The sequence below is a fragment of the Amblyomma mixtum genome, chromosome 3 (genome assembly GCF_055824585.1).
Source record: "Amblyomma mixtum isolate Tamu chromosome 3, ASM5582458v1, whole genome shotgun sequence".
In the NCBI taxonomy this organism is placed as follows: Eukaryota; Metazoa; Arthropoda; class Arachnida; order Ixodida; family Ixodidae; genus Amblyomma; species Amblyomma mixtum.
In genome coordinates, this window is record NC_143014.1 from 424,669,686 (window position 1) to 424,686,045 (window position 16,360).

Consider the following 16,360-nt stretch of genomic DNA (forward strand, 5'->3'; position numbering starts at 1 on the left):
GGCATACTTAAGCTGCCGCCGCATTTTTTTTTAGATGTTCCTCCATCGAGCTGGAGCCAGAAATGCGGCAACTGCAAATAATAAGCGTGAACTTGATCCCACATCATGTTTGAGTTTACGGCACAGAGTGGCCGGATTGCACAAAGACACTTGCAGCGGATGTCCTTTTCCAAACCCGGCACAATAATGCACAAAATTTTCTCACTTTCAGTTTCCAACTCTGATGCTGAGCGCGCTTTCCTGTGTTTACTTGGTAAAAAAAAAAATATACGCAACAAAATGAAGCCCGACTGCCTAATGGTGATTACACGAATCAAGTTTCATCTACGTTTTCAAGGCTAGAAAAGCTTCAATGTCCTACTGGGTTAGTGGCTTGAACGTGACAAAATTACTCTCGCAAGGTCACACTGTCTACCCGCACTGACCATTAAATAATTCATCTATTTGCAACACACCTCTTCCTTGAAGACCAAGCAAAAAGGCTAAAATTTTGTGCTCTTTATTCTGTTTCTTGCGTTGATTTCAAGCTAAAAGTTATTGTTATTTGATAACAGTCGTTATCATAATATGATTTCTGTTCTATTTGGCTACAAATTTGGCGCCAAGATTGAATGGTATGGCTACTTTTGGCTACAATCAGCTCAACTTTTGGCTCCTTTCAAAATGGTTCAAACGACAACCCTGCCAACGGGCCTTGGTCGCGCGAGCCCGGGCGGCGGCCGACGCCACTGGGGCCCCGAACTATCGGGACCTTCACCTAGTACTTGTTGGCCCCCTCTGGGCCACCTCATGCATAACCTCTTTAAGTGTATCCGTATATAAATGTTTTCCACCACCACCACCCCTTCTGAAGCTTTGATGCATCACATTCAAATCCCGCGCCAAAAATGAACGCCGATTTCGAAGGTCATGCTTGCTGTGTAACCTAATGAAAAGGTGCCCCGAAGAACAAACCGACCTTGTCGATGGATGGACGACGCAGTTTTCTTTTCCTTTTTTTTCCTTCCTTCCTGTAGCCGACCAGTACCAGGTACTAAGCCGACGGCGGACGCAGCCAGTGCAGCATGGCTGGTAGAGATAGGAGCTACCTTCTAGCCTCTGTATAGGAGCTGCGCCTCCCGTCGTTTCACTTTTCGACCCGACTAATGCAGCGAATGCAGCTGACGAAGCTCTGTTATACTACGAGTCCCCGCTGCAGAAGCAGGGTGGATGTGAAAGGCTACGGACTTCATGCCGCGGTATATAGTGGGACGACAGCCTTTTGCCCCATGTAAGCTCTCTAGAAAGCACCGCGGGTGCCTCTTCTTCACATTCACGTTGTCGTGTGGCTAATAAGCTAATAAGAATTGGGTAATTAATTCGAGCAAGAGCTCTTAACGTCATTCCGGGGCTCCTAACTCATAATTTTGATGACGTCGCGTGCTTTTACGTGCGCGCGTAGCACCGCTAGCTTGCTCATGTTTACGCATTTAGCGTGCTTAACACAAATCTCTAGTCCTGTATCCTCTCACTTGCCGTTCAGTAATGATATAAAAATAACTGTGAAGTAAGACTTCGCGTGCTTCACCGGTTGCAGTTTCGAAACGGTTGGTCGCCTCCAAGTCTTACCGAAAACGAATGGTACGAAATACAGCATATTTTCTGTCGCTGCGCAAGACGCCATTGGTTTCATGTTTACATTTGCATAACCTTGGGGACGCACCAAAACTGGCAGGTTGAGAACGCGCTTCCCTCTTGGGTTTTCTCCCTTGTAGCATCCTTATTTCATAGGATCCTCACACTCTATTACCAAAGTACAAGCGAAACAAAAGCATACAAAATGTCAGAGAATTGCACGTAAATTGCACATTTTGCATAGTTAAAGATAGTAGGACGGGATGAATAACTGTTACCAATATGGCACATAACAATTCACCTAACATGGTGCACAGCTGTAGCATTGTTTTACCCCGTTCAAGGCACCTCTCCTTTGATCATTAAGATGTCTCTTCCCACTTTGTTCAAGGTAAAGTTTCATTTGGTTTCTGTTCGGCGAGGGTGTCTGATCATTTTTCCTGCATGTTTTCAGTGTATCATGTTATTGATTGTTTCAATGTTTCAAATAGTATCCAGCATACTGTGTTGCCCAAGCGTACGTATTGTGGTACGTACGCTGCTGTTACACTTCACAAGATATGTTTTCTTGCAGTTATTGAAGTATGCTAAATGACTATGAGGCCTTCCATGTTGTGTTGCAGATCAGGCAATTTCCATTTTGACCATCTGGTAGCATGTGCGTCATGCTGCGTTAGAGCAGAAATACCTGGTTAGACAAATGAATGGAAAAATTGTTGACTCATGCAGTAGCCAGCATGCGTGGCCAGGTGTATAAGTAAGCGTTCCAAGGAAGAAATGAACAGTTGTTAGTTAGTGCGCTTGTGTGTGTCTCTGTGTCTTTCTTCGCGGTTCGTCTCTTGGTTGCGCAACCTACACCTTCACAACATCATGTGGCAAAACTTGGAAACATTTGACACCGACTGCGATGTCACATTTCTTACATGTGTGGTGGTCTTCTGATGACAGCAAATCTTGTTTGCTTCTCTTGCGGACTCACTACGCAGTTGATATGGTTGAACCTGCTCACTGCTTGCAGAGAAGACTGGTGGCTCTTGCTTAACGCATGCAATGCACAAAACTGAGTGCACTGAACCCAGTGCTTGCACTGGAAATGTTTAGAGCCTGTTTAACATATCCTAGAGGGTGCAAGCTTTTTATGCAATGAACTTTGAGTTGCTGCGCAAGAAAGTGATGTCCTTCATGTAGGACACTAGACATTTATGGGTTGACGACATGAACTTTGATGACTCTGAGTGTGTATGTGTAACCAGGACCTGTTTCTGTGCACCTGTCTCAGTTTCTCATATCAATTAACACACATGCACAGTTGCACTCAGGATGACTTGCAATGCAAGGATGGTAGCCAGAACATGCTCTGAGTATTGCACTGCACTAGCTGGCTGTGGACGACCACATGAGCACACATTTTCTCAGCCTAGTGCAATTGTTATCGGCTCCACCAAGAATGCCGTGCCAAGTACAGTAGGCTGTGACCGAACCTTGAGTGTGACTAGTCAGTGGGACTTGTGTGGGCACCATTTATGTGAGACAAGCTGAGAATTCATCAGTAATTGAGGCTATTGTCAAACTGTTGCTTGTACATCTGTTAGCTCAGGTAGCGGAAGGGCGCTATTATTTTTAGTTCCATTTTCTAGCCCTTCCTGACGTATGTCGGCTCAGGTGGGAAGAGCCGTACTTTTTTGTGAGCTCAGATAGAGTCAACAACTGTGAGGGATATGAGCAGCTCCTTGATGATGGTACTGTGTGTGTAAAAATCAGCACACTGCCATACAACTTTTCAGGGTGCCTTTCCAGCTTTGCATACATTATTAACTATCCATTTGTTTCATGCAACATACTTTCTTATCTTTTTGAACTACGTTTCTGTGCACACAGTGGGTACTAAGAGGCATCTCCAGCTGTGTGGTTTATGAGAGCAATTGTACCTATGTGTGTTGGTGTGCAGATTCAGCTCAGCTTAGTAAGAGCTTGTGTGGCACCTGATGTGGCTTGTGGGAAATCCTAAGGCAACCCCTGCTTGCATGTCGCCTGCTGTGCTTGCTCTTCCTGGTAGCGAATGTCACAGCAAAATGTCAAGTGTGGTGCAGTGTTGCTGTGCCTATTGCACAGCAAGAATCTAGCATAGTTAGAAATCCATGAGGTATGCACTTTTCTTTTTGGTTCAGTTAATTGTGTTGTAGTCTGGCAAATTTAGAAGTGTTATCATTTATGTATAATGTGATGCTGGGAGCAGCACAACACGTGCCACTTGAGCAGAGTGCCTATTTAGTTGAACAACCACAGCCATGGGCTACACTGTGCATGCTCCTCACCATGTTATACTGATTGTATCAAATGGCGCATGGTCCTCTTTTCTCTCATCAGTGGTGCAACTTTACAAAGTGCTTGCAAAGAAATCAGTGGGGATATGCTTGTACTTCGTGTGTTCAAAAACAGTGTCAAATACACACCACCCAGTCCTTTTTCTGCTGGCGTGCTTCACTTGCAAGCTATTGGCATCAGTATATGCACGTACAGAGACATTTATGGGTATCTCACTGCTTGGTTTTCTTCCAGCAACTTCATGTGGGGCACAGCTTTTGTGTGAAAAAGGTTGGTAGGAGTGGTAGCGTTAAAGGGGTATAGAGACAAAGCTGTTCATGTCAGCGCTTCTACCTTGAAAAGTTCTTGCACGAATTGTAATCATTAAAGTTAATTCTGGAAGCCAGAACCCTACGTGAACAATTAACACAAGTCATTTTTTACCATCAGTTGTGATGTCACATTCAAACTGCTGCAACATCTGTGGTCATGTGGCCTTGGAAATCTCTTAAGCAAGAAGTTTACATGTTCACACCTCTACCACACACCAGTAAGCAAGTTCTCACATTACACATCACCAGTTGTTGACAGACTAATGCAGACGGTGCAATATTTTGTCCTGTTCAGATTTCACATCATCTGGTGTTAATTTCTGTGCTGACAAAAATGTCAAAGCTGTCCCCCAGCCAAAATTGAAAATCGTATTAAATTGCACTCCCTTCGATGCCTTTGAGTGAAACCTTCCTGAAGGCATTCCTGTAGACTGAGGTAGTAAGCACCCGTGTGGTGTGTGATGTCAGCGCACGGTAGAGAACCCGAGGTGGCTCAGCTTAATCTTGAGCCCTGCACTAAGGCGCCTCTCATAGCCCATGTACAGATTTGAGATGTATACCATATGTCAAAATCATGAAAAAAACTGCGCCTCTTGGGCAAGTTTTTGTGGCAGCTGAGCAGTGCAGTTCCCTGCACACACAATTTTGTCCAGTTTTAAAAATTGCTCAGAATGAATTCAGAAGTGTAGCGCCCTCCAGTACAGATGTTACGACAGCGAAATGGCTGTGCTGAATATGGTGTCCATGACTTTTCTGACATTCAGCCTTGAGTACTGACTTATCGAGAATTGACCTGCTTCTGGTGGCTTATCTTCGGAACAGACACACCCCTATTACATTATGGTGTGTGCAGCCCTCTTCAAAATGGAAACTGAATTTGGTCATAATAAGTCAGGATATGACTTGTAGTGCACTAGAGAAAATGAGGTGTTTGTACAAGGATCATTACCTATTTCATAAATTGGGAAATGTTGTGTTACTTTGTGTACAATCAGCACAATAGTACAATAGCTGATTACACAGCTATTGCACAAAATAATGAGTGCTGCTTTTCAGTCTTGTGAGACTGCAAGTTTGTGGCACTTTGACAATACATGCAATAACACTGCATTGCTGTGCAGGTCATTTTTGTATCTGTAGGCAACTTACGTGGGGAGGAGAAAGACCACATGGAAGGCTGGGCTGCAGGGCCTCAACTTCCACTTCTGTATTCAGACCTTGATCGGATGCGATGTTAATTTCATTGAGGTAAGATCTGTTAGCGGACATTAAGCATGTGTTGGCTTTGGTTTGGCAGCTTGTTTGTAACCTTCCTGGGCTGGCAGTTGCTAAATCAGCATCTTTAATATATCAGTAAATAAATAAAAAAAAAGGACGGATTTGTCTGCTCACTTCTTGTACTCGTTTTCTCTCATCTCATTTGTGTTTAGACATCGAGGACATTTTAATTCTGCACTGCTTTATGACAGGAAGTGAAGTTGCTTTCTACTTTAGGATTGTTCTTTCTTTAGATGCTGCTTCAGAGTGTTTTCTGTTAGTATGCTTTTGTGCTTGCTGTGGTTTAGGTACGGTGTCCCAGTTAATGGGCATGATGGTTCAGAAAGAATGAAACTGTCGAGAGAAGTAGAACCCTGTGAATGTTCTTGTACAGTGTGTAGTTGTGACTAGCATTTTTTAATTATCCCCACCTAATTTTAGGCTGCATTAATTGAGGCTTTTTAAAATATTTGCTTAAGAGCACAGATGTCAGTAAGAAAAGTGTTCACTTCATGTATTCCCAACTGCCTGTCTTTTGTGTGCTTCTTTCTTCAACTATATATATATATATGTATGGGCGTGTTCAGATAAGAACGGTAATCCAGGTCCCATGACCATTTTTTGTTTTCAATTAAATTTTTATATGTGATGGGCAAATTTGTCCGCACAAAGGAATGAACCTTAGTTTTGCAAGAAGCTTGTGGTTTTCTCGGAAAAAAATCGCATGTCACAAGAGGTGGAGAATGTCGTTTTTGGCACTTCGCAAAGTTGCAAGTTTGAAACCTCATTCCATGCACAAAAATTTTTTTCCGCACATCAGCATTTTTTCAGAACCTCTTTACAACTTGTACAATCCGAAAAAATAAAAATTGTTTTCTTGCTCTTTCAACCTTCCGAGTAAAAAAATTGCAAACTTCGCTTCTGGAGCTATGCGGTGCAAAAAAGGCACTTTTCAGGGCAGCCTTAGGGCAAGATGCCTAAAGATCTTCCCACTGCATATTTTTCTCAGTATTTTTCAGCTGTTTTTACTCACCTCAGGCAAGTTCTGTTGCTCTAGACTTGACAGATAGTCAAAAAAAAACATCATCATCGAATTTTGCTAAAATTTGCCTGAATAATCCTCAATACATGATAATTTTAAGGCACTAGAAAAGTGTTGCATTATATTGTTTTAAGATACAAAAATAAACACAAAACTGAGTTCATGTTTTTGTTATATACAATTGCTTATTACTGCCTCTTAGAAATAGTAGCTGTCAGAAATTTGATCTAGCACTCATTGAACGTGGTTACATTTTATTTACCCCAATATCCGAACCATTCTCAATGCTTATAGAGCTTCTATTCGCTTGTTAGCGGCGCTCTTAATGCTTGAAAATGGGAATAAATTCGCTATTTTGCACGATGTCGTGAGAATTGGCTGGTGGCGGTCAAACGTTGTTTGTATTCTCCAATTTATTCGTCGCACGGTCTATTGGTATATATAATCGATTCATTAAAGATATTAGATCATTTCTCGGTTCTTCTAAAAATTTTTGTATATAAAAGTTAATATTAATGCTTTTCTGAAGTCTGCGTTTTCGAACCTGCGTCTATTTACCTCTGTGTTCAATGGTTCTACAAGGCACTGTCAGGAGACAAAACGTTGTCTCCTGAGGGGAACGATTTATCTGCAAGGTTTTTAATCATGGGGAGTTTTAATCGGGAGGCAATTTAAAAATGGGATGCCGCTTCATGTGCACATTGAAATTCAGAAAATCGTAACAAGAAATAAACGGCGGCTGTTGATTTCGGTTTTGCGCAGAGTATATTGTCCAGCACGAAGCACTAACCAGATCACAGTCTCTTCCATTCAGAAGCAGCGGTGGAGGCCACGTAGGATGCACTGCCTTCAGTTGACTGAACCTACTTCCACAGGTGGAGCGTCTGAACTCCAGGCACTTTCTTTGCCAGTTTCCGTTGTTCCTTCTTCACTTCGCGAAAGTCTGCAAGCTCCCTCTGTGGCAGCTCCAGAATGGTGATGTTCTTTAGTGTTTCTTGAATTGCGTCTACGAAGCCTCTGGCTCTGTGTATGGCCTCATTTGCAGGCTTGTGCAAGTTGTGGTTTGATGTTCGATGGTGTGATGCTGCGTCATGTTTCCTCAGGAATTGTGCCACTATCCACATGTTGGCATTTTCAGTTTGGAAAATTTTTAAATGAGCAGCGAGGATGAGGTGTTGATGCTGCATGGGAATACGGTGAGCTAGTTAAAAAACTCTGACCGCTTCATCGTTTATGAGAGAATTTCTAAGAGTGGCCATGAAATGCATTCCCTACAACTATGTTATATCTGTGCAAGCAAGAGCAATACATGAAAAAACACACGGCTGCAAGAGAGGTGCAATTGTTTTACATTTTGATTTCGCCAAAAAATTAACAGTTGTGCTTCCAGACTCAGTACAATCGTACCATTGGCAGCAAAAGCAGGTAATCGACACCAAGATAATATATTTGAGCGATGGGGCTCCCGCTCACTTCAGGAATAAACGCCTGTTTCATGAGCTTCAGCGCAGTGAATGTCAATGGACGATATTGATGTTTTCGGCCTCTGGACACTGCAGAAATGCTTGCGACGGCATTGGTGGGCTAGTGAAACATCGAGCATCAAACCACAACTTGCACAAGCCTGCAAATGAGGCCATACACAGAGCCGGAGGCTTCGTAGACGCAATTCGAGAAACACTAACGAACATCACCATTCTGAAGCTGCCACAGAGGGAGCTTGCAGACTTTCTGGAAGTGAAGAAGGAACAACGGAAACTGGCAAAGAAAGTGCCTGGAGTTCAGACGCTCCACCTGTGGAAGTAGGTTCAGTCAACTGAAGGCAGTGCATCCTACGTGGCCTCCACCGCTGCTTCTGAATGGAAGAGACTGTGATCTAACCTGGTTAGTGCTTCGTGCTGGACAGTATACTCTGCGCAAAACCAAAATCAACTGCCGCCGTTTATTTCTTGTTACGATTTTCTGAATTTCAATGTGCACATGAAGCGGCATCCCATTTTTAAATTGCCTCCCGATTAAAACTCCCCATGATTAAAAACCTTGCAGATAAATCGTTCCCCTCAGGAGACGACGTTTTGTCTCCTGACAGTGCCTTGTAGAACCATTGAACACAGAGGTAAATAGACACAGGTTCAGAAACGCCGACTTCAGAAACGCAATAATATTTTTTATATACAAAAATTTTTAGAAGAACCGAGAAATGATCTAATATCTTTAATGAATCGATTATATATACCAATAGACCGTGCGACGAATAAATTAGAGAATACAAACAACGTTTGACTGCCACCAGCCAATTCTTATGACATCAGGCAAAATAGCGAATTTATTCCCAATTTCACGCATTAAGAGCACCGCTAACAAGCGAATAGAAGCTCTGTAAGCATTGAGAATGGTTCGGATATTGGGGTAAATAAAATGTAACCACGTTCAATGAGTGCTAGATCAAATTTCTGACAGCTACTATTTCTAAGAGGCAGTAATAAGCAATTGTATATAACAAAAACATGAACTCAGTTTTCTGTTTATTTTTGTATTTTAAAACAATATAATGCAACACTTTTCTAGCGCCTTAAAATTATCATGTATTGAGGATTATTCAGGCAAATTTTAGCAAAATTCGATGATGATGTTTTTTTTTAAACCCAAGTCAAAGTTGTCACTTTTTTGGCGTTTTTGAACCTCGGCCAATTTTGAGACCGTACTGAAAACTATCTGTCAAGTCTAGAGGAACAGAACTTGCCTGAGGTGAGTAAAAACAGCTGAAAAATACTGAGAAAAATATGCAGTGGGAAGATCTTTAGGCATCTTGCCCTCAGGCTGCCCTGAAAAGTGCCTTTTTTGCACCGCATAGCTCCAGAAGTGAAGTTAGCAATTTTTTTACTCGGAAGGTTGAAAGAGAAAAAAAAAACAATTTTTATTTTCGCGGATTTTACAAGTTGTAAAGAGGTTCTGAAAAAATGCTGATGCGCGGAAAAAAATTTTTGTGCATGGAATGAGGTTTCAAACTTGCAACTTTGCGAAGTGCCAAAAACGACATTCTCCACCTCTTGTGACATGCGATTTTTTCCCAAGAAAACCACGAAGCTTCTTGCAAAACTAAGGTTCATTCCTTGTGTGGACACATTTGCCCATCATATATAAAAAATTCATTGAAAACAAAAAATGGTCATGGGACCTCGATTACCGTTCTTATCTGAACACGCCCATATATATATATATATATATATATATATATATATATATACATACACCAACATGGGCCTTAATTGGAGATTTGCAGATGAAGCATCTCTACAACCACTTCGACGCTTCAAGCCTGTGCACCCCAGCCTTCATTTCACAACCCAGAGCCGGAATCTACGATGTAGGAGACCTCCTGGACTTGGTGCCTCCCAGTGTCACCAGACTGATTCTTCATTTGGGTACCAACGACCTCTACAGTACAAGCATTGACACGGCCCTCAGCCATTATGAGGAAGCCCTGAAGTTCATCCACAACGCACGGCCTGAAATCGAGGTAGTGTACGTCTTATTAGTATTGCCACGAGCCCCTAATTGCCGACAAGGTTCTGGAAATATAGGCTTATAGTGGATAAATTCAAAAAATGCGCCATCGAGTTCAACTGTAGACTCATCGAACTGTGCGCTCAAAGCCAGAATGTGGTCTACATCTACCACTCCCTGGAGGCCTCCCCAACCTCCCTCTTTCGAAACACCGCCACGAGAAAGGCCATGATTTTGACAAACTTGAAGTAACAATACTAGAGAGTGGCTTCAAGAGCACTCGAAAGCGCGAGCAATGAGAATCTTATTTTATTTTTTAATTTAACACAGTGCAAAGTGGCATTAATGAAAGTCACGGCACCCTCACCTCTCCTCCGAGGTCAGAGGCCTACGAAATTACACAAAGCACCACTGACTGTGTCGTCTGAGGTCATACCCTTTCTGCATGCCGCATTTGTGTCGTTCCTTCCACCCCGGGTTTGGCTCAACTTGTGGTCCCACGTACGCCACATAAAAAAAATACAATAAAAATCTTTTTTTCCTTTTTAATTTGGCTACTCTGTAAGCTTACATTTTTTAGCATTCCTTCCGATACTTCCCCCCCTCCCCCCTTTTCCCTTCTCTCATAGTCCAGAGGCAGCAGCTAAACCGGGGGTGGGTGAATTATTGCGGAGTGCAAAAAAGCACTGCTTTAAAGTTTTTTTCTGAGGTTCTTTCCCTTCTTTTTTTTTCTCTCTTGCCCTAGCGGCCAGGAGGAGGGACAAGTTCCCGCACTTTTCCACAAAAGTTGCTTCACGGCCACGCACCCTGTCGACCATCTCAAAGCTGGACATGCCTGTCAATAACCAAGCCTGCAGTGCTTAACAAAGCAGAGGCCGCATCCGGACATTGTGTTTTCCTGCTGCTTACCTGTTCTGCGCGCTCTCCATTTTTTTCGTGTGGGTCCCACACCCCCTCATTTCTTTGTTTTTTATGTGTATTTTTCTTCTACCTGCTTTGTGTTTCTCGCTCACCTGTTCTGTGCCCACCCCTATAAAAGCTGAAACATCAGCAAAGACAAACCACTCTTGAAGATCGGTCTTCGGATCGGAACGTCGAGTCAAATAAATATGTTTCCTTTAACGAAGCATATACTTCGCTATATACTCCTTTAAGCAGTCAAGTACTTCATGCTCTCGCAACATTATATACACACACACACACACAAACACGGACGCTTGTGTGCCGTCAGCATGGAACTGGCACCAATAATTACTTTAGAACTGATGAAAAGCTGTGTCTTGGATGCCTCGAGGCACACACGGCAGGCCTCTTTTTGTCAGGTAGTGGTTAAGAGCAACTGGATGTGTCTTGTCACCCTCTAGTCTGCTCTCATTGAGAGGTGAATATGATGTTTGAAAAGTTTGTCTGTCACTGCAGCCCAAAATAATTAAGCGAGCATGACAAGGGAAGTGGCATTCACTCAAGCGTATGCCAAGTGTCCCAGCCAAATGTAACCAAGCTTTTAAAAAAGTCTGGGTGTCCTAGCCCCAGTGAAACCAGCGGAAGGTTGTTCAGATTTGTGTGGCCTAGCCTACAATATTTTTTTCATTCTTCAAAACTAATTAATCACTAAAGACTAGTTAGCAAACTTTTTATTACTGCCTTGAGGAACAAAATGTCAATACAGAAGTTGTAGATCGTCTCGAAAAACAGCTATCAGCACTGTTTCAATCAAGGTACAATTTATGTAGCTTTATTTATTGGCCTCAAACAAAGCTATCATGTGACCAACTGCTGGCTCACATCTCTACTCCAGTGCGCACACTAAGCCTCATTGGGGACAACGCTCCAGAAAAAAGTAGATCTTGTTCTCTGAGACGCGTCTCAGGACGTTGAAGTGGTACTATTGTCACATGGAAGCCTCTTCTTGATTTGCGAGTTATAAAGGGCAGGTAAAAAAACTACTTAACATAAATGGTAGCTTGCTGCAAACATTTCAGCCAGCTGTTGTTCAAAATGATCTACAACTCCTGCATTGGCACTTTGTTCCTGAAGCCAATAATTAAAAGGTTAACTGATTGGTCTTAACTAATTAATGAAGTTTGGAGAATGAAAAAATGCTGCTGACTAGGCCAGGCGACTCGCAGCAGGTAGTTGATTTCACTGAGCTAGGACACTCCGTGTTTTTTAAAAGCTTGATTTAGCTGGGACACCAGGTATGTAACCGTGTTAAGTGCACATGGTTCTGTTCTCTTAAGAAGCTATTTTTAAATCTTAGTGGTGTCCGCTTGGACAAACCAGTGGGACAGACTGGTGGGCAAAACTGGTGTTAGGCATACCTCTATCATGCTTCTTTAAGAAAATTGTATGATTTATCCTGCTCGTTTTAATTTCTTTTGCCACTTATTCCAATATTTTGTAGTGTAAAGGGTGTATTTGTGGCTTAATTTCTGTGCCGAACATTTTACAACCATAGTTTAAACTGTAGTCGTGCTGCAGTAGTAGTAGCATTGCAGCAAGTGTGCAATGAATGCATAGTTATGGTTTTTGAAGCGGAATGCAGTTCATTTATATTGTCAACATCTGGGGTGTTTTTAATGTAGTCACACAGCCATGCTTTTTATTCATTCTTTCTTCCATGCTGTCGTACATGCAGACAGTCTCTGCCCAGACATCATATTACTTAGCTATCCATTTGGTACCACCACACTTACATGTGCTCAGCCTGTGCTTGTCTTTGGAACATTAATGTAAATGTCAGTACAGGCTGCTTGTTGCACTATAAACTTTGAGACACTGGTAGATAATAATAACACACTGCAGAGATTTAGTTTGCCTAAAACACCTCATGAATCTGTGACAGGGAATCTGGGACATTGGTGTCGGCGATCAAGTTGAGATCTCTCGAATGACGCCATGGATATTGTCACCTCTGACATGGAAGAAGGCAGAAACCACTCACAGCCTGATTTAAAGCACTTTTCTCCAAACAGAATGCTTCTAACCGTCTATAAAAAAGTGAATGTGTCTAAGACCCTATTCCAGATTCTGGAAGCATATCAATGGCACATGAAAATATCTTTACTGCCCCTTCAAACAATGTACTGTTGGTTGGGTTATCTGGTCTCAGGAATTTGTCTGGCTTACATCCAATGCCAGAGTGCTGCTTTGTAGTGTCTAAGGAGCACATGAAAGGGTTGAAATAATGTTTTGTGTAGGATTGAATCTATGTGTGTCGCAGTAGAACGTCACTGCACTGCCTGATGGTGCAAGTTGCAAAGGGCATTTTCCTACATGGTGCCGGTCGTCTGCAAATTTTATTTGAAGCATTTAGGAACACTCTTGTTACAGTTGTTGCGAGCAAATGAAACTGGTAATTTATCTCTGCAGTAGTAGGATATTGTGCTGAAGTTCTAGCTGCCGGACATTGTTACCACACACTATCGCAATGGACAGAAATACAAAGAACGCTGCGCCAATGCACTCCACTGTTTGACTTTCTTTTGATCGCGCTTTTACCTGGGTTGTTAAAAAGGATGTTAGAGTCATCCTAGAATGCATCACGAACAACTCTAGTGCCTTTTTGCTACCAGTGAAGTAAAAGCGCGATGAAAAGAAATGTGAACAGCAGAGTGCCTAGGCTCTGCTCTGTTCGCGTTTCTTTCCATCGCCCCGGTACATCATTTAGCGCCAGAATTTAATGTTAATAAGTGACATGCCCCCTTATTGGCTGCAGTTTTAAGAAAAAGCCAGAAGCACCACTTTTGAGGCTTGCTTTGCTTGTCACCAATTTGTGATAGTGCTGGCATCATAGTTATTTTGTTTGTATCTTGGAAGGTGATCAAGAAAATCGTTGAGAAGCATTTCACATTGCATCTCACAAAATTCATCCAGGGGCGGTTCCACACTAGAGCTAACTTTGAACCAGTCTGGTGCCCGTGAGTGGCTGTAGTTGCATAATGATGTGCAGGTACAGTCACCCAGGTACTGAGGCACCTGTACTTCAGTTGCTGTTGCATGTAACGACTGGCCACCTGCTGAGGTTCACTCTACAAAATTAGCCATTGGGGGCAGGGCAGTGGGGGGGGGGAGGTAAATGTTGTGGACCTCAGCAAGAGTTTGTCACAGCTGTTTAGTCGATTGCAGTGTATGGAACTGCCTATAATGTTCGCTTGCTGTAAGGAGTCTGCACAGTCAGCACACCCAGTTGTTGAGGAAGGCACTCGTGGTATGGAGCAGGTTGATTTGCACATGGATCTGTCACTGGGGTATGTAGCTGCCCACGCTCCAACTGCCCTTTTTTTTTTTGAGTGGATGGGTGCCCACTGGCTTGGGTCTAGAGGAGCTGTGCTCAGTAGTTCGCCTTGTGTTTGTCAGGTATCTTGCATTGCGACTGTGGTAGGAGCAGTGCAAGGGAAAGTGCAATTGTGCATTCTGCTTTGCTATAAACCTCCATTGTTATAATGGAGAGGTGCTATTCGGCCCATTTATTTTAAACTTCATCATCATGATATTTAAGAATTCATTCCAAAATATAATAAAAAATATGAAAAAATACATAAAATGGTTTTATCGGTGTGAACTCAATAACTGCAGGGTGTCAAGATCACTTGAGGCACTGCAAAGAGGTGCAAAGTCTTTTTCCTCAGGAAGCATCAGTGGTCTACTGATGTGGATGTTTTGCGACAGAGTGCACGTGAATCACTGGAAGAGGACCTCTTCAGTTGAAACATGCACTGCTTTTCAAAGGTGTTCTCTTGTGAAGCCAACCTTCATCCAGATATCAGAATTTTCTTTTTTTCGCTGAGGATGGTTTGAATTATTGGCTTCAATAAGCCAAGCCTTTTAGGCAGTTTAGTTTCTCTGTGCCTGTAGTGAAGTTATCTACAGTTGCCATTTCCTTGTCGAAGTCAGTAACAGAGGACTTAGTTGTGATGCACAGAACACTGTGGCAGAAACTAAAAAGAAAAAACACTGCGTTTGAAGATGAATACTGTCGCGAGGGAATGACGACCCTTGTTAACAGCACACACACATTTATTGCACTGCCGTAGCTCCAACCATGGTGCCGGCCACCGGGCAACTGCCCGCGCTCGTTCCCCCGCCACTCCGTGCGTTCACCCCAGTCCCCACACGGGGTGGTGGCGCCATCTCTCGCGCCCGCACTCAACCACTATACATGACACCTCCCCTTCTTGAGAAGCTCACAGGCTAAGGCGTCGTGGTGGCCTTACAGTCCTTCCGTAGCGAGTTGTTTGCCTGGCCTCTTCATAGCTTGTTGGGCGAGTTGAGCAAGCAGCAGGGTCAGGGTTCCCTTGGGGTGCTGCTTGCAAATGCGCTTCTGCACGGCGTACATTTCCTACAGCTGTCTGCACAATAAAAGATCTGGGTGCATCTGCTGGTCCGACAATGGTTCCTTGACGCTGGGCTCCGTGCCTGATGAAAACCATTGTACCTGGCTGCAAAGGTGCTCTTTCTCGTGTCCTGTGCCGTGAGTTATAATTTTCTGCCTCTCTTTTCTTGATGACTGTTTCGTTGCTGGTACTCCGTCCTGTACTGCCACTCTGGTACAAGTGCTTGGGGCAGTGTAGGAACAGTTGTTTTCAGTTTGCGGCCCATGAGGAGTTCAGCTGGTGAGTATCCCTCCGGTCCTGGCGTTGCTCTATGAGCAAGAAGGCCTTCAGCGATACTTTCTGACTTACGAAGTATGTTCTTTGCAGTCTGCACAGCTCTTTCGGCTTCCCCATTACTTTGAGCATAGTGAGGGCTGGAAGTTATGTGGTTCACACCCCACCTGCTCAGAAATTGTGCAAACTCTAGCGAAGTGAACTGTGGGCCATTATCTGACCGCAACACATCTGGGATGCCATAGCGAGCAAATTGTTGGCTGAAGAAATTAGCAACCTGCTTGCTTTGCGTTCCATGTAGCTCTTCCACTTCGAAGAACTTTGAGTAGTAGTCGACTGCGATGATGTAGTTCCTACCATCCAGGTGGAACAAGTCGGTGCCAACTGTTTGCCATGGGCGCTCTGGGAGGTCAGTCTGAAGGAGATGCTCAGTTGGTACTCGGCGGTGCTTGGTACAGGTTGGGCATCTGCTCACGAATACCTCAATGTCATGACTGATCGCTGGCCACCATGCAGCCTCACGTGCTCTGGATCGGCATCTAACTATGCCCTGATGTCCAGTATGCAGTCGTTCCAGAACTTCTTGGCGTAGACTTGGTGGAAAGACTAGCCTTGTCCCCCTAAGTAGCAGTCCATGCACAACAGACAACTCGTCAGCCACACTTGCATATTTCCGTACTTCCGGAGTCAATCCT

General features: G+C 43.4%; 1 long non-coding RNA gene across 3 annotated transcripts; it reads left to right on the forward strand.

Moving 5' to 3' along the window:
• The first annotated feature begins 941 nt into the window (after nt 1–941).
• Nucleotides 942–11,187, forward strand: LOC149357932 (uncharacterized). Of its 3 annotated transcripts, XR_016291908.1 has the most exons (4): nt 942–2,005; nt 5,372–5,498; nt 9,833–10,069; nt 10,802–11,187. It is a non-coding gene; the product is annotated as an uncharacterized LOC149357932 (long non-coding RNA). The 3 variants fall into 3 exon arrangements; XR_016291907.1 differs by having other exon boundaries at nt 942–5,498; nt 9,825–10,069; XR_016291906.1 differs by having other exon boundaries at nt 942–5,498.
• The last annotated feature ends 5,173 nt before the right edge of the window (nt 11,188–16,360 follow it).